Source organism: Panulirus ornatus, chromosome 64 (genome assembly GCF_036320965.1).
Source record: "Panulirus ornatus isolate Po-2019 chromosome 64, ASM3632096v1, whole genome shotgun sequence".
Taxonomy (NCBI): domain Eukaryota; kingdom Metazoa; phylum Arthropoda; class Malacostraca; order Decapoda; family Palinuridae; genus Panulirus; species Panulirus ornatus.
Window position 1 is genome coordinate 11,464,740 of NC_092287.1, and position 22,253 is coordinate 11,486,992.

At 40.5% G+C, this 22,253-nt stretch overlaps 1 protein-coding gene across 1 annotated transcript in view; it reads right to left on the reverse strand.

Annotated features, from left to right (window-relative positions):
- Nucleotides 1-22,253, reverse strand: part of LOC139746242 (uncharacterized) — a 754,529-nt gene that overhangs the window by 631,772 nt on the left and 100,504 nt on the right. Inside the window, exon 3 of the mRNA XM_071657248.1 lies at nt 8,492-8,563. The gene's annotated coding sequence lies outside the window, so the exon portion shown is untranslated. The remainder of the gene's footprint in view (nt 1-8,491; nt 8,564-22,253) is intronic.

The window sequence follows — 22,253 nt, forward strand, 5'->3', positions numbered from 1 at the left end:
ATGTGATTGTCCAAAACATACAACGAGTGTTCATAAACTTATCATTTTACAAATCTTATCAACAATAAAGTTATCTAATTTGTACAGACCATCATAATATTAAGATTATGATTCTTTGTGTATTTAATAATAGAAGATTCAATGATATTTCTCTTGGTAATAGTTAGAGTTAACAACTGAGATGGCGTTACTCCAGTCAGTACTATGATCATAGTTTTTAACATGATTAAACAAGGCATTTGATTCCTGTCCCGTTCTTATACTATATTTATGTTGCTTAAGTCTAACAGAAAGATCCTTACCAGTCTGACCAACATAAAATTTATCACAGTTTCCATAAGGCACTTTATAGATGCAACCAAGAGAATTTTCTGGTGAATCCCTGATTAAGATATTCTTTATAGTATTATTGTTGCTAAAGGCAACATTTACATTAAAGGATTTAAGCAACATGGGAAGCAAAGTGAAATTATTATTAAAAGGGAGAACTAAAAGATTCTTGGTGTCAATGGGAGGTTTGGGCTCAACTCTATAAAATGATTTCTTTGCTAACTTAAGGGATTTATCAATGAAAGATCTAGGGTACTTTAACTTAGATCCAATAGAATATATCTTCTCAAACTCATGATCAATAAACTCTGAACTGCAAATACGTAATGCCCTTAGGAACATAGATTGAAATGATGATAATTTAACTCTGTCATGTTGAGATGAGTAATAATGGATATATGAGCATACATTGGTGGGTTTTCTGTATATGCTAAACTTAAACTTGTTTCCTTGTCTATGGATCATGCAATCTAAAAATGGTAACATACCATTATTTTCATTTTCTACAGTAAATTTGATGGAAGGTACTAAATTGTTAGGTAAAGGGAGAAATATTTGTAAATTTTCATTTGTTGGCCAAAGACAAAGAACATCATCTACATACCTAAACCAAATTGCATTAGAAGGTAAGATATCCTTTTCTAATGCAATTTGGTTTAGGTATGTAGATGATGTTCTTTGTCTTTGGCCAACAAATGAAAATTTACAAATATTTCTCCCTTACCTAACAATTTAGTACCTTCCGTCAAATTTACTGTAGAAAATGAAAATAATGGTATGTTACCATTTTTAGATTGCATGATCCGTAAACAAGGAAACAAGTTTAAGTTTAGCATATACAGAAAACCCACCAATGTATGCTCATATATCCATTATCACTCATCTCAACATGACAGAGTTAAATTATCATCATTTCAATCTATGTTCCTAAGGGCATTACGTATTTGCAGTCCAGAGTTTATTGACGATGAGTTTGAGAAGATATATTCTATTGGATCTAAGTTAAAGTACCCTAGATCTTTCATTGATAATTCCCTCAAGTTAGCAAAGAAATCATTTTATAGAGTTGAGCCCAAACCTCCCATTGACACCAAGAATCTTTTAGTTCTCCCTTTTAATAATAATTTCACTTTGCTTCCCATGTTGCTTAAATCTTTTAATGTAAATGTTGCCTTTAGCAACAATAATACTATAAAGAATATCTTAATCAGGAATTCACCAGAAAATTCTCTTGGTTGCATCTATAAAGGGCCTTGTGGAAACTGTGATAAATTTTATGTTGGTCAGACTGGTAAGGATCTTTCTGTTAGACTTAAGCAATATAAATATAGTATAAGAACGGGACAAGAATCAAATGCCTTGTTTAATCATGTTAAAAGCTATGATCATTGTATTGACTGGAGTAACGCCATCTCAGTTGTTAACTCTAACTCTATTACCAAGAGAAATATCACTGAATCTTCTATTATTAAATACACAAAGAATTATAATCTTAATATTAGTGATGGTCTGTACAAATTAGATAACTTTATTGTTGATAAGATTTGTAAAATGATAAGTTTATGAACACTCGTTGTATGTTTTGGACAATCACATATTTACCAAATGGCGTCCTAAGCTTCGTCTCTTCGATGTATATCAGCTGACTGTTATATTTCTCTCTTGTGTCTCCCCTGATGATGTGATTATTACACGAAAGTGCACTTGGGAACTTTTCGTGTTTCATTTTCCCCGTGGACTCATAGGAATATCTTGATCACCCGCAAGATTGTGATCCTTTCCAATATAATATATATATATATATATATATATATATATATATATATATATATATATATATATATATATATTTATTATATATTTTTATTATACTTTGTCGCTGTCTCCCGCGTTTGCGAGGTAGCGCAAGGAAACAGACGAAAGAAATGGCCCAACCCACCCCCATACACATGTATATACATACGTCCACACACGCAAATATACATACCTACACAGCTTTCCATGGTTTACCCCAGACGCTTCACATGCCCTGATTCAATCCACTGACAGCACGTCAACCCCGGTATACCACATCGCTCCAATTCACTCTATTCCTTGCCCTCCTTTCACCCTCCTGCATGTTCAGGCCCCGATCACACAAAATCTTTTTCACTCCATCTTTCCACCTCCAATTTGGTCTCCCTCTTCTCCTCGTTCCCTCCACCTCCGACACATATATCCTCTTGGTCAATCTTTCCTCACTCATTCTCTCCATGTGCCCAAACCACTTCAAAACACCCTCTTCTGCTCTCTCAACCACGCTCTTTTTATTTCCACACATCTCTCTTACCCTTACGTTACTCACTCGATCAAACCACCTCACACCACACATTGTCCTCAAACATCTCATTTCCAGCACATCCATCCTCCTGCGCACAACTCTATCCATAGCCCACGCCTCGCAACCATACAACATTGTTGGAACCACTATTCCTTCAAACATACCCATTTTTGCTTTCCGAGATAATGTTCTCGACTTCCACACATTCTTCAAGGCCCCCAGAATTTTCGCCCCCTCACCCACCCTATGATCCACTTCCGCTTCCATGGTTCCATCCGCTGCCAGATCCACTCCCAGATATCTAAAACACTTCACTTCCTCCAGTTTTTCTCCATTCAAACTCACCTCCCAATTGACTTGACCCTCAACCCTACTGTACCTAATAACCTTGCTCTTATTCACATTTACTCTTAACTTTCTTCTTCCACACACTTTACCGAACTCAGTCACCAGCTTCTGCAGTTTCTCACATGAATCAGCCACCAGCGCTGTATCATCAGCGAACAACAACTGACTCACTTCCCAAGCTCTCTCATCCCCAACAGACTTCATACTTGCCCCTCTTTCCAAAACTCTTGCATTTACCTCCCTAACAACCCCATCCATAAACAAATTAAACAACCATGGAGACATCACACACCCCTGCCGCAAACCTACATTCACTGAGAACCAATCACTTTTCTCTCTTCCTACACGTACACATGCCTTACATCCTCGATAAAAACTTTTCACTGCTTCTAACAACTTTCCTCCCACACCATATATTCTTAATACCTTCCACAGAGCATCTCTATCAACTCTATCATATGCCTTCTCCAGATCCATAAATGCTACATACAAATCCATATATATTATTTATTTATTTATTTTGCTTTGTCGGTGTTTCCCGCGTAGCGAGGTAGCGCAAGGAAACACGAAAGAATGGCCCAACCCACTCACATGCACATGTATATACATACACGTCCAGACACGTAAATATACATACCTATACATCTCAAAGTATACATATATATACACACAGAGACATATACATATATGAACATGTACATAATACATACTGTCTGTCTTTATTCATTCCCATTGTCACCTCGCCACACATGATATAACAACCTCCTCCCCCTCATGTGTGCGAGGTAGCGCTAGGAAAAGACAAAAAAGGCCCCATTCGTTCACACTCAGTCTGTAGCTGTCATGTAATAATGCACTGAAACCACAGCTCCCTTTCCAAATCCAGGCCCCACAGAACACTCCATGGTTTACCCCAGACGCTTCACATGCCCTGGTTCAATCCATTGACAGCACGTCGACCCCGGTATACCATATCGTTCCAATTCACTCTATTCCTTGCACGCCTTTCACCCTCCTGCATGTTCAGGCCCCGATCACTCAAAATCTTTTTCACTCCATCTTTCCACCTCCAATTTGGTTTCCCACTTCTCCTCGTTCCCTCCACCTCTGACACATATATCCTCTTGGTCAATCTTTCCTCACTCATTCTCTCCATGTGACCAAACCATTTCAAAACACCCTCTTCTGCTCTCTCAACCACACTCTTTTTATTACCACACATCTCTCTTACCCTATTATTACTTACTCGATCAAACCACCTCACACCACATATTGTCCTCAAACATCTTTCCAGCACATCCACCCTCCTGCGCACAACCCTATCCATAGCTCACGCCTCGCAACCATACAACATTGTTCAAACCACTATTCCTTCAAACATACCCACCTTTGCTTTCCGAGATAATGTTTTCGACTTCAACACATTCTTTAAGGCTCCCAGAAGTGTCGCCCCCTCCCCCATCCTATGATTCACTTCCGCTTCCATGGTTCCATCCGCTGCCAAATCCACTCCCAGATATCTAAAACACTTCTCTTCCTCCAGTTTTTTTTCCATTCAAACCTACCTCCCAACTGACTTGACCCTCAAATCTACTGAACCTAATAACCTTGCTTTTATTCACATTTACTCTCAACTTTCTTCCTTCACACACTTTTCCAAACTCATCATTAGCTTCTGCAGTTCTTCACATGAATCAGCCACCAGCGATGTATCATCAGCGAACAACAACTGACTCACTTCCCAAGCGCACTCATTCACAACAGACTGCATACTTGCCCCTCTTTCCAAAACTCTTGCATTCACCTCCCTAACAACCCCATCCATAAACAAATTAAACAACCATGGAGACATCACACACCCCTGCCGCAAACGTATATTCACTGAGAACCAATCACTTTCCTCTCTTCCTACACGTACACATGCCTTACATCCTCGATAAGAACTTTTCACTGCTTCTAACAACTTGCCTCCTACACAATACATTCTTAATACCTTCCACAGAGCATCTCTATCAACTCTATCATATGCCTCCTCCAGATCCATAAATGCTACATACAAATATATTTGCTTTTCTAAGTATTTCTCACATACATTCTTCAAAGCAAACACCTGATCCACACATCCTCTACCACTTCTGAAACCACACTGCTCTTCCCCAATCTGATGCTCTGTACATGCCTTCACCCTCTCAATCAATACCTTCCCATATAATTTCCAAGGAATACTCAACAAACTTATACCTCTGTAATTTGAGCACTCACCTTTGTCCCCTTTGCCTTTGTACAATGGCACAATGCACGCATTCCGCCAATCCTCAGGCACCTCACCATGAGTCATACATACATTAAATAACCTTACCAACCAGTCAACAATACAGTCACCCCCTTTTTTAATAAATTCCACTGCAATACCATTGAAACCCGCTGCCTTGCCGGCTTTCATCTTCCGCAAAGCTTTTACTACCTCTTCTCTGTTTACCAAATCATTTCCCCTAACCCTCTCACTTTGCACACCACCTCGACCAAAACACCCTATATCTACCACTCTATCATCAAACACATTCAACAACCTTCACAATACTCACTCCATCTCCTTCTTACATCACCACTACTTGTTATCACCTCCCCATTAGCCCCCTTCAGTGAAGTTCCCATTTGTTCCCTTGTCTTACGCACTTTATGTACCTCCTTCCAAAACATCTTTTTATTCTCCCTAAAATTTAATGATACTCTCTCACCCCAACTCCCATTTGCCCTCTTTTTCACCTCTTTCTTTTGTACATCTTCCACTCATTTGCATTATTTCCTAGCAAAAATCGTCCAAATGCCTCTCTCTTCTCTTTCACTAATAATCTTACTTCTTCGTCCTACCACTCACTACCCTTTCTAATATCCCCACCTCCCACGCTTCTCATGCCACAAGTATCTTTTGCGCAAGCCATCACTGCTCCTCTAGATACATCTCAATCCTCCCCCACTCCCCTTACCTCTTGTGTTCTCACCTTTTTCCATTCTGTACTCAGCCTCTCCTGGTACTTCCTCACACAAGTCTCCTTCCCAAGCTCACTTACTCTCACCAATCTCTTCATCCTAACATTCTCTCTTCTTTTCTGAAAACCTCTACAAATCTTCACCTTTGCCTCCACAAGATTGTGATCAGACATCCCTCCAGTTGCACCTCTCAGCACATTAACATCCAAAAGTCTCTGTTTCGCGCGCCTATCAATTAACACGTAATCCAATAACGCTCTCTGGCCATCTGTCCAACTTACATATGTATACTTATGTATATCTCTCTTTTTAAACCAGGTATTCTCAATCACCAGTCCTTTTTCAGCACATAAATCTACAAGCTCTTCACCATTTCCGTTTACAACACTGAACACCCTATGTATACCGATTATTCCATCAACTGCAACACTACTCACCTTTTTATTCAAATCACCCATCACTATAACCCGGTATCGTGCATCAAAACCACTAACACACTCATTCAGCTGCTCCCAAAACACTTGCCTCTCATGATCTTTCTTCTCATGCCCAGGTGCATATGCACCAATAATCACCCATTTCTCTCCATCAACTTTCAGTTTTACCCATATCAAACTAGAGTTTACTTTCTTACACTCTATCACATACTCCCACCCTTCCTGTTTCAGGAGTAGTGCTACTCCTTCCCTTGCTCTTGTCCTCTCACTAACCCCAGACTTTACTCCCAAGACATTCCCAAACCACTCTTCCCCTTTACCCTTGAGCTTCGTTTCACTCAGAGCCAAAACATCTGAGTTTCTTTCCTCAAACATACTACCTATTTCTCCTTTGTTCTCATCTTGGTTACATCCACACACATTTACACACCCCAATCGGAGCCTTCGAGGAGGATGAGCACTCACCGCGTGACTCCTTCTGTTTCCCCTTTTAGAAAGTTAAAATACAAGGAGGGGAGGGTTTCTAGCCCCCCGCTCCCGTCCCCTTTAGTCGCCTTCTACGACACGTGAGGAATGCGTGGGAAGTATTCTTTCTCCCCTATCCCCAGGGATAATATATATATATATATATATACATTTTTTTTTTCATACTATTCGCCATTTCCCGCGATAGCGAGGTAGCGTTAAGAACAGAGGACTGGGCCTTTGAGGGAATATCCTCACCTGGCCCTCTTCTCTGTTCCCTCTTTTGTAAAATTAAAAAAAAAAAACGAGAGGGGAGGATTTCTAGCCTCCCCGCTCCCTTCCCTTTTAGTCGCCTTCTACGACACGCAGGGAATACGTGGGAAGCATTCTTTCTCCCCTATCCCCAGGGGATATATATATATATATATATATATATATATATATATATATATATATATATATATATATATATATATATATATATATATATATATAAGCCCTAGCCTGTGCCAGGTACCCATTCAAATCGACCCACCCTAGGGTGTGGATGAACAGCTGGGTTGAGTATGGACCGAGTGCCGCAAACAGGATTCGAACTTATGCGAACGGCTCTGGACGGCCCGAGAATGCTTGTTTCACCCAGAATGAGGGATTTCAGTTAGCTGCAAATACACATAACGAAGTACTATCTAATGGCAAGCATCATACGTGTTATTCTAAAAGTCGGAAAGATGAGTGTAGGGGGATTAAACATCTTACAAAATACAAAATACAGTTGAGATACAGTACGCATAAAGAGTTATACCCTACATTTATGGATGCAGAACCCAAGCCCAGAACACCATTCATGGAGCATCAGCACTGTCGAGACTGACGAGGGAAATTCCTCGATGATATTATACTCATTATATTCACTCTATGACGATGATGCGGACTTGCTGAAGGTAAATTTTCAATCGCAGTGTGACCAGTTGCACACGGAGTTCACTAACACTAGAAAAGTTATATGGTAAGGTACATTATTAAATAATCTGGGAGGGTGTGATTCTAAATGGCGTGCATTGATGAATTTTGAATGCTGTTAAAGACCTTTGATAGTTTACGTGTCATAATAACTAGTAGTTTGAGTTAATGGTGTGGTATATAGGAGGGCATCAGGGTTGTTTGATATCACCATGGTTGTTTACCGTGAGGCATTATAACTTGAGATGGGAAGGAGGTTTGGTGACTGTGATGTGTGTTAGATATAAAAGAAACAGAAGGAAAAGTTAATACAGTTGCTGCCTGCAGATGATGCAATGTTGCTAGTCAAATCAGAGGAAGAGAATGATAAAATGATGAGCCGTGTACATAATACAAGTTGGAGGAGATTGCGGAAGTAAGTCAGAATACAAAAAAAAAAAGGAAGATGTAAGAATGGAAGATCAATGATGGTGAAACATTTGTGAATCGGGTCTAGTTTATATGGTAGGTCGATATTAGCAAGGAAGGTGAGGCAGCGGGGAAAAGTGACGTTTAAAGGAGAGTCGTGCAAGGGAGAGAGAAACTGGAAGTATTTTCAAAAGCTCTGGAGATCATGGAAAAAGATCAATGCTCGTACCTTCAGGGTGTGGTGCTCAGTGATGGTGCCAACTGTGCTATGGTGATTCACACGTTCACCAACACTGGAACACTGGAACAAAAGAACAGACATATTTTCACAATGGTTTATTTCCTAAATTGGACCAAAAGATTAACTGTCACAATTCAAAAGTTGTACATATAGATGTAAGGATGAAATGATAAAGTAGTGGTTAGCCTTCCTGACCTCGACCGATTCAATGGCCGCCTAAGGGATTAGGGCACAGGTTCGAATCCTGCTTCTGGCAGTCGCTCCACAGTATATTCTATGATACTTAGTCGCTGTCCCCCGCGTCAGCGAGGTAGCGCAAGAAAACAGACGAAAGAATGGCCCAACTCACCCACATACACATGTATATATATAGACGCCCATACACGCACATAAACATAACTATACATTTCAACATATACATACATATACATACACAGACATAAAGATATATACACATGTACATATTCATACTTGCTGCATTCATCAGTTTCTATCGCCACCCGACCACACATGAAAAACAGTACCCTCCCCTCTTCCCCCCGAGCGAGGTAGCGCTAGGAAAAGACAACAAAGGCCACATTCGTTCACACTCAGTCTCTGGCTGTCATGTGTAATGCACCGAAACCACAGCTCCCTTTCTACATTCAGGCCCCACGAAGCTCTCTTTGGTCTACCCCAGACGCTTAACATGCCCTGGTTCAATCCATTGACAGAACGTTCACCCCGGTATACCACATCGTTCCAATGCACTCTTCCTTCCACGCCTTTCACCCTCCTGTATGTATAGCCCCCGATCGCACAAAATCATTTTCACTCAATCCTTCCACCTCCAATTTGGTCTCCCAATTCTCATTCCCTCCACTTCTGACACATATATCATCTTTGTCAATCTTTCTTCATTCATTCTCTCCATGTGGCCAAACTATTTCAATACACCCTCTTCTGCTCTCTTAACCACTCTTTTTTTTGCCACACATCTCTCTTACCCTTTTATTACTTACTCGATCAAACCACTTCGCACCACATGTTGTCCTCATTTCCAACACCCTCCTCCCTACAAGCCTACCTATAGCCGATGCCTCGCAGCCTTATAACATTCTTAGAACCACTATTCCTTCAAACATACCCAGTTTTGTTCTCCGAGATAACGTTCTCGTCTTCCAAAAATTCTTCAATACTCTCAGAACCTTCGCCCCCTCCTCCACCCTGTGACTCACTTCCGCTTCCATGGTTCCATCCGCTGCCAAACCCACTCCCATATATCTAAAACACTTCACTTCCTCCAGTTTTTCTCCATTCAAACTTACCTCTCAATTCACTTGTCCCTCAACCCTACTGTATCTAATAACATTACTCTTATTCATATTTACTCTCAGCTTTCTTCTTTCACACACTCTACCAAACTCAGTCACCAGCTTCTGCAGTTTCTCACCCGAATCAGCCACCAGCGCTGTATCATCAGCGAACAACAACTGACTCCCTTCCCAAGGCCTGTCATCCACAACAGACTGCATAGTTGCCCTTCTCTCCAAAACTTTTGCATTCACCTCCCTAACAACCCAATCCATGAACAAATCAAACACCCATGGAAACATCACGCACCCCTGCCACAAACTGACATTCACTGGAAACCAATCACTTTCCTCTCTCCCTACTCGAACACATGCCATATATCCTTGATAAAAACTTTGCACTGCTTCGGGCAATTTACCTCCCACACCAAGTACTCTTAATACTTTCCACGTAGCATCCCTATCAACTCTATCATATGCCTTCTTCAGATCCATAAATGCTACATACAAATCCAATTGTTTCTCTAAGTATTTCTCATATACATTCTTCAAAGCAAACACCTGATCCACACTTCCACTACCACTTCTGAAACCACACTTCTCTTCCCTAATACCCTTCCATAAAATTTCCCAGGAATTGTACAGTGGCACTATGCAAGCATTCAGCCAATCCTCAGGTACTTCACCATGAACCATACAAACTCTGAATATTCATATCCTTACCTACCAGTCAACAATACAGCCACCCCCTCTCTTAATAAATTCCACTGCAATACCATCCAAACCCGCCGCCTTGCCGGTTTTCGCTTTTTGCAAAGCTTTCCCTACCTCTTCTCTGTTTACCAAACTCTTTCTCCTGACTCTCTCACTTCGCACACCACCTCGACCAAAATACTCTCTATCTGCCACTCTATCATCAAACACATTCAACAAACCTTCAAAATACTCACTCTATCTCCTTTTCACTTCACCACTACTTGTTATTATCTCCCCATTAACCCACTTCATCGATGTTCCTATTTCTTCTCTTGTCTTACGGACTTCATTCTAAAATCTAATGATAATATCTCACCCCAACTCTCATTTGCCCTCTTTCTCATCTCTTGCATCTTTCTCTTGAGCTCCAGCCTCTTTCTTTTATACATCTCCCAGTCATTCGCACTACTTTCCTGCAAAAATCGTCCAAATGCTTCACTCCTCTCTTTCACTAACAATCTTACTTCTTCATTCCACCACTCACTACCCTTTCTAATCTGCCCACCTCCCACCTTTCTCATGCCACAAGCATCTTTTGCGCAAGCCATCACTGCTTCCCTAAATACATCCCATTCCTCCCTAACTCCCCTTACGTCATTTGCTGTCACCTTTTTCCATTCTGCACGCAATCTCTCCTGGTACTTCCTCACACGTCTTCTTGTAAGCTCACTTACTCTCACCACTCTCTTCACCCCAACATTCTGTCTTCTATTCTGAAAGCCTCTACAAATCTTCACCATCACCTCCACAAGATCATGATCAGACATCCCTCCAGTTGCCCCTCTCAGCACTTTCACATCCAAAAGTCTCTCTTTTACGCGCCTATCAATTGACACGTAATCCAATAACGCTCTCTGGCCATCTCTCCCACTTACATACGTATGTTTATGTATATCGGGAGCGGGGGGCAAGAAACCCTCCCCTCCTTGTATTTTAACTGTCTAAAAGAGGAAACAGAAGGAGTAATGTAGGGTGTGCTCATCCTCCTCGTAGGCTCAGATCCCGGTGTCTAAATGTGTGTGGATGCAATGAAGATGAAAAAAAGGAGAGATAGGTAGTATGTTTGAGGAAAGGAACCTGGATGTTTTGGCTCTGAGTGAAACGAGTTTCAAGGGTAAAAGGGAAGACTGGTTTGGGAATATCTTGGGAGTAAAGTCAGGTGTTGGTGAGAGGACAAGAGCAAAGGAAGAAGTAGCACTACTCCTGAAGCAGGAGTCGTAGGAATATGTGATAGAGTGTAAGAAAGTAAACTCTAGATTGATATAGGTAAAATTGAAAGGGTTGGAGAGAGATGGGTGATTATTGATGCATATGCACCTGGTCATGAGAAGAAAGATCATGAGAGGCAAGTGTTTTGGGAGCAGCTGAGTGAGTGTGTTAACAGCTTTCATGCACGAGACCGGGTTATAGTAATGAGTGATATGAATGCAAAGGTGAGTAATATGGCAATTAAGGGCATTATTGGTGTACATGGCCTGTTCAGTGTTGTAAATGGAAAAAGCGAAGAGCTTGTACATTTGTGTGATGAAAAAGGACTGGTGATTGGTGATACCTGGTTTAAAAAGAGAGAATATATATTTCTTTCAAACTATTCGCCATTTCCCGCTTTAGTGAGGTAGCGTTAAGAACAGAGGACTGGGCCTTTGAGGGAATATACTCACCTGGCCCCCTTCTCTGTTCCTTCTTTTGGAAAATTAAAAAAAAAATGATGAGAGGGAAGGATTTCCAGCCCCCCGCTCCCTTCCCTTTTAGTCGCCTTCTACGACACGTAGGGAACACGTGGGAAGTATTCTTTCTCCCCTATCCCCAACACATCCACCCTCCTCCGCACAACCCTATATATATATATATATATATATATATATATAGGATTGTGCGGAGGAGGGTGGATGTGTTGGAAATGAGATGTTTGAGGACAACATGTGGTGTGAGGTGGTTTGATCGAGTAAGTAATGAATGGGTAAGAGAGATATGTGGAAATAAAAAGAATGTGGTTGAGAGGGCAGAAGAGGGTGTATTCAAATAGTTTGGTCACATGGAGAGAATGAGTGAGGAAAGATTGGCAAAAAGGATATATGTGTCAGAGGTGGAGGGAACGAGAAGTGGGAGACCAAATAGGAGGTGGAAGGATGGAGTGAAAAAGGTTTTGAGCAATCGGGCCTGAACATATATGAGGGTAAGGCGTGCAAGGAATAGAGTGAATTGGAACGATGTGGTATAACGGGGTCGACGTGCTATCAGTGGATTGAACCAGGGCATGTGAAGCGTCTGGGGTAAACCATGGAATGTTTTGTAGGGCCTGGATATGGAAAGGGAGCTGTGGTTTCGGTGCATTACACATGGCAGCTAGAGATGTGCGGCGGGGAGCGGCGGGAATGGATGAAGGCAGCATTCATGAATACGTACATGTGTATATATGTATATGTCTGTGTATGTATATGTATGTGTACATTTAAATGTATAGGTATGTATATGTGCGTGTGTGGGCGTTTATGTACATACATGCGTTTGTGGGTAGGTTGGGCCATTCTTTCGTCTGTTTCCATGTGCTACTTCGCTAACGCGGGAGACAGCAACAAAGTATAATAAATGAATAAAATAACACAGACACACACACACACACACACACACACGCACACACACACACACACATATCTATATCTATATATATATATATATATATATATATATATATATATATATATATATGTATGTATGTATGCGTGTATAAGTACTGGATAGCTTTAATGAGATGCCCTTGATTGGGGCCTCATGTTGTCTCAGCTAACTTAAAAAGTAAAAGTGTAGGAATGGATGCGTTTGTCATATGAAAACATATCCAGTGAAACTTCATCTCAGGTTTTATACTCCGGTCCGTGATTCGCCGTATCGGCTCCGCTCATAAGTAATAACATTATGAATTCCAGTGGAAATTTTTAAAAGATCAACACGTCCTAATATTAAGATTCTGAGATTAGCCTGTTTACAAAATTAGCTTATCATGGCAAGAGGCTAATGTGTATATACACTGATACTATGAAAGTATAAGTTGCTAGATTGAGAGATATCATGTAAGGATGGAATTGGAACTTATTTCTGGGTCTATGACAATCGCATCCCTTCCTAACTAGTTTGGATACACTCTTTAGGGTTTCATCCCTATCTTTAGCTGTGATGAAATATTCCTGTGCCCCATGAAATAGCCCTATCTTTTCTTGTTATATTAATTTACAATAACTATCATCACTATGCGGACAACTCCACTTATTTATCTAATAATCCTGCATATTAATAAATAATTATTTACGTCATCGTCGGACCGATTGGTAAAGTAAGACTTAATAGGACTGGATCTCTTGTATTACGACTTCAACTGTTTGCAAAAGGCGACTTATCGTACAACCAACTCATTCAGTGTTACGAGCTGAACTGTGACATATATGAATTCGAGAGATGCGTTGGCAGCGCCAGAGTTTCGTCGTTTAACCACATCATTATGATAACATTTACCCTTATAGAGTGAAAATGTTATCTCTTTGTGCACGATACACAACCTGACAGTGCTGGTGCAGTTTTATAAACCGACAATGATAAACTGGTAATTGCCCCAACAAAAGCGATCGCAAATAATAACTTTTTTCTTCCCTCCTACCCTCACATAAACGGGATGTGCATCAGCGTGTGGAAACAACCATTTTTTTTTTTCCGGGAAACTCTATAATAACTGGATAATTGGGAGCAACATTTAAGCCACTGGGTAATGACAGTCGTAAAAGTTACCCACCAGTTTTACACTTTTTTTTCTAACTTATTCAAAAGAGATTGATTTTTAGCCGCAAAAATTAGCTAGTTTATTTCCCCAGCTCTATTCAAGGCTGGAACTGAGCCAAAGTCATTGAATTACGTAAAAAAAAGAGTCACACGATGAGGGAGCTGCCTGCAGTAGGCAAAACCAAGGTCCTTCTCAAATGTCTTGGGAGTAACAGTATAGCTGAAGTCCTCAAGGACGTAACGCATAGTAAGAGTTGCCTTTGAACTATCTAATTCTACAGGAAGTGAGTACTTAGCGGTGCAGGATGTGGGGTGGGTGATGAGTCTCACGGTAGAACTCACAGAAGTGTCTGCTCAGTAATGGAAGGAAGGAAGGCAAACTCCCATAGGTATCTATAGCTTAGTTTGTGTCGGGTTGAAAGAATCGAGATGTCTCCTGATACCGTTTGTATAGCCCGATAGGGGGTTCATTTCAGTATAACATGGTAGATGGATCTCTTAGTGTCACAAGTCCATTGGATATAATTCTATAAATCATTGGTCAACTCTCTCTCTCTCTCTCTCTCTCTCTCTCTCTCTCTCTCTCTCTCTCTCTCTCATTCTCTCTAAGCACATGCAGATGCGCTAAGGCTGAGGAGTTCATTCTTTCGTTTTTGGTATGATGGAATGAAGTAAGCATTGCAGTTGTTTTTCTTATAGTTTTCAAGTTGATCTCTTCCTAAACTAAGGCCTAAGACTGATCCTACGTTACGTTACCTAAAAAAAAGAGATACAAAAAATTCTGACATCTTTTGCACAGTTCTGTTTCGAAGTTCTTCCTTTCACTCTGACATTTGCTCAATGTGTGGGTACCAGATCGTGAGGGAAATGAGAACTTACATAAGCTTACTTTTCGACCCTAGTCAAGCGTTTGGGTCTTCTGTTTAGTACTACGCCCTTGGTTGAATAACGGGCCCATCTTTACACACACCACCACTACCACATCTCTGGCAGTTTCAGTAAAATTTGCTAAAACGGATAATAAAACTTTGATGAATACAGGGAGAAGAAAGTTAATCAAAACTACAACTATATTGTGTTGGGAGTACACAGAAATGCCCCATCACAGTATATAAGGTATGGAAAGGATATATATATATATATATATATATATATATATATATATATATATATATATATATATATATATATATTCAAATATATATATATATATTTATATATATACATATATATATATACATATATATACATATATACATATATATACATATATATATATACATATATATTTTTTTTTTTTTTTTTTTTTTTTTCCAAAAGAAGGAACAGAGAATTGGGCCAGGTGAGGGTATTCCCTCAAGGCCCAGTCCTCTGTTCTTAACGCTACCTCGCTAATGCGGGAAATGGCGAGTAGTTTGAAGGAAGGATATATATATATATATATATATATATATATATATATATATATATATATATATATATATATATATATATACATATATGTATATATATATATATATATATATATATATATATATATATATATATATATATATATATATATATATATATATATATATTTTATCTCTAAGAGAGGACGGAACGGGGGTTGGAGACCCTCCCCTCCTGTTTTTAATTCTCCAAAAGGAGGAACAGGGGGGGGGGTGTGAGGATTTTCCCTCTGAGGCTCAGTCTTAACGCTCCCTCACTAACGCGAAAAATGGAATAAATAAATGAATATATATATATATATATATATATATATATATATATATATATATATATATATATATATATATATATACATATATGAAGGTGAAATCGCAGTTCAGGAATTCATGTAATTTCATCTAATATGTAGTATCTTTAAACATGCTGCACTTAACGTTTCGCAGAGACAATCCGCCCCATGAAGCGTAAACAATTCAGAAAGTTTTTTAAATCCGAACACCAACACAAAAATTCTCCCTCCCCTCTGCCATGCTATACTACACACTGTTTATGGTTATCAATATTCTGTAAACCTCTCAGTTTGTGAAAGCCGAGAATGTTTAGAATATATTCATGTTCTTATATATATATATATATATATATATATATATATATATATATATATATATTCTTTTTCTTTCATACTATTCGCCATCTTCCGCATTAGCGAGGTTGCGTTAAGAACAGAGGACTGGACCTTTGAGGGAATATCCTTACCTGGCCCCCTTCTCTGTCCCTTCTATTGGAAAATTAAAAAAACCGAGAGGGAAGGATTTCCAGCCCCCCCCGCTCCCTTCCCTTTTAGTCGCCTTCTACAACACACAGGGAATACGAGGGAAGTGTTCTTTCTCCCCTATCCCAGGGATAGTGTAGATATATATATATATATATATATATATATATATATATATATATATATATATTCTTTCTTTTTCTTTCATACTATTCGCCATTTCCCGCATTAGCGAGGTAGCGTTAAGAACAGAGGACTGGGCCTTAGAGGGAATATCCTCACCTGGCCCCCTTCGCTGTTCCTTCTTTTGGAAAAAAAAAAAAAAAAAAAAAAAAATATATATATATATATATATATATATATATATATATATATATATATATATATATATATTTATTATTTATTTATTTTGCTTTGTCGCTGTCTCCCGCATTTGCGAGGTAGCGCAAAGAAGCAGAAGGAAGAAATGGCCCAACCCACCCCCATACATATGTATATACACACACGTCCACACACGCAAATATACATACCTATACATCTCAATGTACACATATATATACACACACAGACACATACATATATACCCATGCACACAATTCACACTGTCTGCCTTTATTCATTCCCATCGCCACCTCGCCACACATGGAATACCATCCCCCTCCCCCCTCGTGTGTGCGAGGTAGCGATAGGAAAAGATAACAAAGGCCACATTCGTTCACACTGAGTCTCCAGCTGTCATGCAATAATGCCCGAAACCACAGCTCCCTTTCCACATCCAGGCCCCACACAACTTTCCATGGTTTACCCCCGACGCTTCACATGCCCTGATTCAATCCACTGACAGCACGTCAACCCCGGTATACCACATCGATCCAATTCACTCTGTTCCTTGCCCGCCTTTCACCCTCCTGCATGTTCAGGCCCCGATCACTCAAAATCTTTTTCACTCCATCTTTCCACCTCCAATTTGGTCTCCCTCTTCTCCTCGTTCCCTCCACCTGCGACACATATATCCTCTTGGTCAATCTTTCCTCACTCATTCACTCCATGCGCCCAAACCATTTCAAAACACATTCTTCTGCTCTCTCAACCACGCTCTTTTTATTTCCACACATCTCTCTTACCCTTACATTACTTACTCGATCAAACCACCTCACACCACACATTGTCCTCAAACATCTCATTTCCAACACATCCACCCTCCTGCGCACAACTCTATCCATAGCCCACGCCTCGCAACCATACAACATTGTTGGAACCACTATTCCTTCAAACATACCCATTTTTGCTTTCCGAGATAATGTTCTCGACTTCCACACATTCTTCAAGGCTCCCAGGATTTTCGCCTCCTCCCCCACCCTATGATTCACTTCCGCTTCCATGGTTCCATCCACTGCCAGATCCACTCCCAGATATCTAAAACACTTTACTTCCTCCAGTTTTTCTTCATTCAAACTTACCTCCCAATTGACTTGACCCTCAACCCTACTGAACCTAATAACATTGCTCTTATTCACATTTACTCTTAACTTTCTTCTTTCACACACTTTACCAAACTCGTCACCAGCTTCTGCAGTTTCTCACATGAATCAGCCACCAGCGCTGTATCATCAGCGAACAACAACTGACTCACTTCCCAAGCTCTCTCATCCACAACAGACTTCATACTTGCCCCTCTTTCCAAAACTCTTGCATTCACCTCCCTAACAACCCCATCCATAAACAAATTAAACAACCATGAAGACATCACACACCCCTGCCGCAAACCTACATTCACTGAGAAGCAATCATTTCCTCTCTTCCTACACGTACACATGCCTTACATCCTCGATAAAAACTTTTCACTGCTTCTAACAACTTGCCTCCCACACCATATATTCTTAATACCTTCCACAGAGCATCTCTATCAACTCTATCATATGCCTTCTCCAGATCCATAAATGCTACATACAAATCCACTTGCTTTTCTAAGTATTTCTCACATACATTCTTCAAAGCAAACACCTGATCCACACATCCTCTACCACTTCTGAAACCACACTGCTCTTCCCCAATCTGATGCTCTGTACATGCCTTCACCCTCTCAATCAATAACCTCCATATAATTTACCAGGAATACTCAACAAACTTATACCTCTGTAATTTGAGCACTCACTCGTATCCCCTTTGCCTTTGTACAATGGCACTATGCACGCATTCCGCCAATCCTCAGGCACCTCACCATGAGTCATACATACATTAAATAACCTTACCAACCAGTCAACAGTAGAGTCACCCCCTTTTTTAATAGATTCCCCTACAATACCATCCAAACCTGCTGCCTTCCCGGCTTTCATCTTCCGCAAAGCTTTCACTACCTCTTCTCTGTTTACCAAATCATTTTCCCTAACCCTCTCACTTTGCACATCACCTCGACCAAAACAACTTATATCTGCCACTCTATCATCAAACACATTCAACAAATATTCAAAATACTCACTCCATCTCCTTCTCACATCACCACTACTTTTTATCACCTCCCCATTAGCGCCCTTCACTGAAGTTCCCATTTGCTCCCTTGTCTTACGCACTTTATTTACCTCCTTCCAGAACATCTTTTTATTCTCCCTAAAATTTAATGATACTCTGTCACCCCAACTCTCGTTTGCCCTCTTTTTCACCTCTTGCACCTTTCTCTTGACCTCCTGTCTCTTTCTTTTATACATCTCCCACTGATTTGCATTTTTTCCCTGCAAAAATCGTCCAAATGCGTCTCTCTTCTCTTTCACTAATAATCTTGCTTCTTCATCCCATCACTCACTACCCTTTCTAATCAACCCACCTCCCACGCTTCTCATGCCACAAGCATCTTTTGCGCAGTCCATCACTGATTCCCTAAATACATCCCATTCCTCCCCCACTCCCCTTACTTCCATTGTTCTCACCTTTTTCCATTCTGTACTCAGTCTCTCCTGGTACTTCCTCACACAAGTCTCCTTCCCAAGCTCACTTACTCTCACCACCCTCTTCACCCCAACATTCACTCTTCTTTTCTGAAAACCCATACAAATCTTCACCTTAGCCTCCACAAGATAATGATCAGACATCCCTCCAGTTGCACCTCTCAGCACATTAATATCCAAAAGTCTCTCTTTCGCGCGCCTGTCAATTAACACGTAATCCAATAACGCTCTCTGGCCATCTCTCCTACTTACATACGTATACTTATGTATATCTCGCTTTTTAAACCAGGTATTCCCAATCACCAGTCCTTTTTCAGCACATAAATCTACAAGCTCTTCACCATTTCCATTTACAACACTGAACACCCCATGTATACCAATTATTCCCTCAACTGCCACATTACTCACCTTTGCATTCAAATCACCCATCACTATAACCCGGTCTTGTGCATCAAAACCACTAACACACTCATTCAGCTGCTCCCAAAACACTTGCCTCTCATGATCTTTCTTCTCATGCCCAGGTGCATATGCACCAATAATCACCCATCTCTGTCCATCAATTTTCAGTTTTACCCATATATATATATATATATATATATATATATATATATATATATATATATATATATATATATATATATATATACATGTATATCGTGAGTGAGCTTGAGAAGGAGACCTGTGTGAGGAAGTACCAGGAGAGACTGAGTACAGAATGGAAAAAGGTGAGAACAATGGAAGTAAGGGGAGTGGGGGAGGAATGCGATGTATTTAGGGAATCAGTGATGGATTGCGCAAAAGATGCTTGTGGCATGAGAAGAGTGGGAGGTGTGTTGATTAGAAAGGGTAGTGAGTGGTGGGATGAAGAAGTAAGAGTATTAGTGAAAGAGAAGAGAGAGGCATTTGGACGATTTTTTGCAGGGAAAAAATGCAATTGAGTGGGAGATGTATAAGAGAAAGAGACAGGAGGTCAAGAGAAAGGTGCAAGAGGTGAAAAAAAGGGCAAATGAGAGTTGGGGTGAGAGAGTACCATTAAACTTTAGGGAGAATAAAAAGATGTTCTGGAAGGAGGTAAATAAAGTGCGTAAGACAAGGGAGCAAATGGGAACTTCAGTGAAGGGCGCAAATGGGGAGGTGATAACAAGTAGTGGTGATGTGAGAAGGAGATGGAGTGAGTATTTTGAAGGTTTGTTGAATGTGTTTGATGATAGAGTGGCAGATATAGGGTGTTTTGGTCGAGGTGGTGTGCAAAGTGAGAGGGTTAGGGAAAATGATTTGGTAAACAGAGAAGAGGTAGTGAAAGCTTTGCGGAAGATGAAAGCCGGCAAGGCAGCAGGTTTGGATGGTATTGCAGTGGAATTTATTAAAAAAGGGGGTGACTGTATTGTTGACTGGTTGGTAAGGTTATTTAATGTATGTATGACTCATGGTGAGGTGCCTGAGGATTGGCGGAATGCGTGCATAGTACCATTGTACAAAGGCAAAGGGGATAAGAGTGAGTGTTCAAATTACAGAGGTATTAGTTAGTTGAGTATTCCTGGTAAATTATATGGGAGGGTATTGATTGAGAGGGTGAAGGCATGTACAGAGCATCAGATTGGGGAAGAGCAGTGTGGTTTCAGAAGTGGTAGAGGATGTGTGGATCAGGTGTTTGCTTTGAAGAATGTATGTGAGAAATACTTAGAAAAGCAAATGGATTTGTATGTAGCATTTATGGATCTGGAGAAGGCATATGATAGAGTTGATAGAGATGCTCTGTGGAAGGTATTAAGAATATATGGTGTGGGAGGAAAGTTGTTAGAAACAGTGAAAAGTTTTTATCGAGGATGTGAGGCATGTGTACGTGTAGGAAGAGAGGAAAGTGATTGCTTCTCAGTGAATGTACGTTTGGGGCAGGGGTGTGTGATGTCTCCATGGTTGTTTAATTTGTTTATGGATGGGGTTGTTAGGGAGGTAAATGCAAGAGTTTTGGAAAGAGGGGCAAGTATGAAGTCTGTTGGGGATGAGAGAGCTTGGGAAGTGAGTCAGTTGTTGTTCGCTGATGATACAGCGCTGGTGGCTGATTCATGTGAGAAACTGCAGAAGCTGGTGACTGAGTTTGGAAAAGTGTGTGGAAGAAGAAAGTTAAGAGTAAATGTGAATAACAGCAAGGTTATTAGGTACAGTAGGGTTGAGGGTCAAGTCAATTGGGAGGTGAGTTTGAATGGAGAAAAATTGGAGGAAGTGAAGTGTTTTAGATATCTGGGAGTGGATCTGGCAGCGGATGGAACCATGGAAGCGGAAGTGGATCATAGGGTGGGGGAGGGGGTGAAAATCCTGGGGGCCTTGAAGAATGTGTGGAAGTCGAGAACATTATCTCGGAAAGCAAAAATGGGCATGTTTGAAGGAATAGTGGTTCCAACAATGTTGTATGGTTGCGAGGCGTGGGCTATGGATAGAGTTGTGCGCAGGAGGATGGATGTGCTGGAAATGAGATGTTTGAGGACAATGTGTGGTGTGAGGTGGTTTGATCGAGTGAGTAACGTAAGGGTAAGAGAGATGTGTGGAAATAAAAAGAGTGTGGTTGAGAGAGCAGAAGAGGGTGTTTTCAAGTGGTTTGGGCACATGGAGAGGATGAGTGAGGAAAGATTGACCAAGAGGATATATGTGTCGGAGGTGGAGGGAACAAGGAGAAGAGGGAGACCAAATTGGAGGTGGAAAGATGGAGTGAAAAAGATTTTGTGTGATCGGGGCCTGAACATGCAGGAGGGTGAAAGGATGGC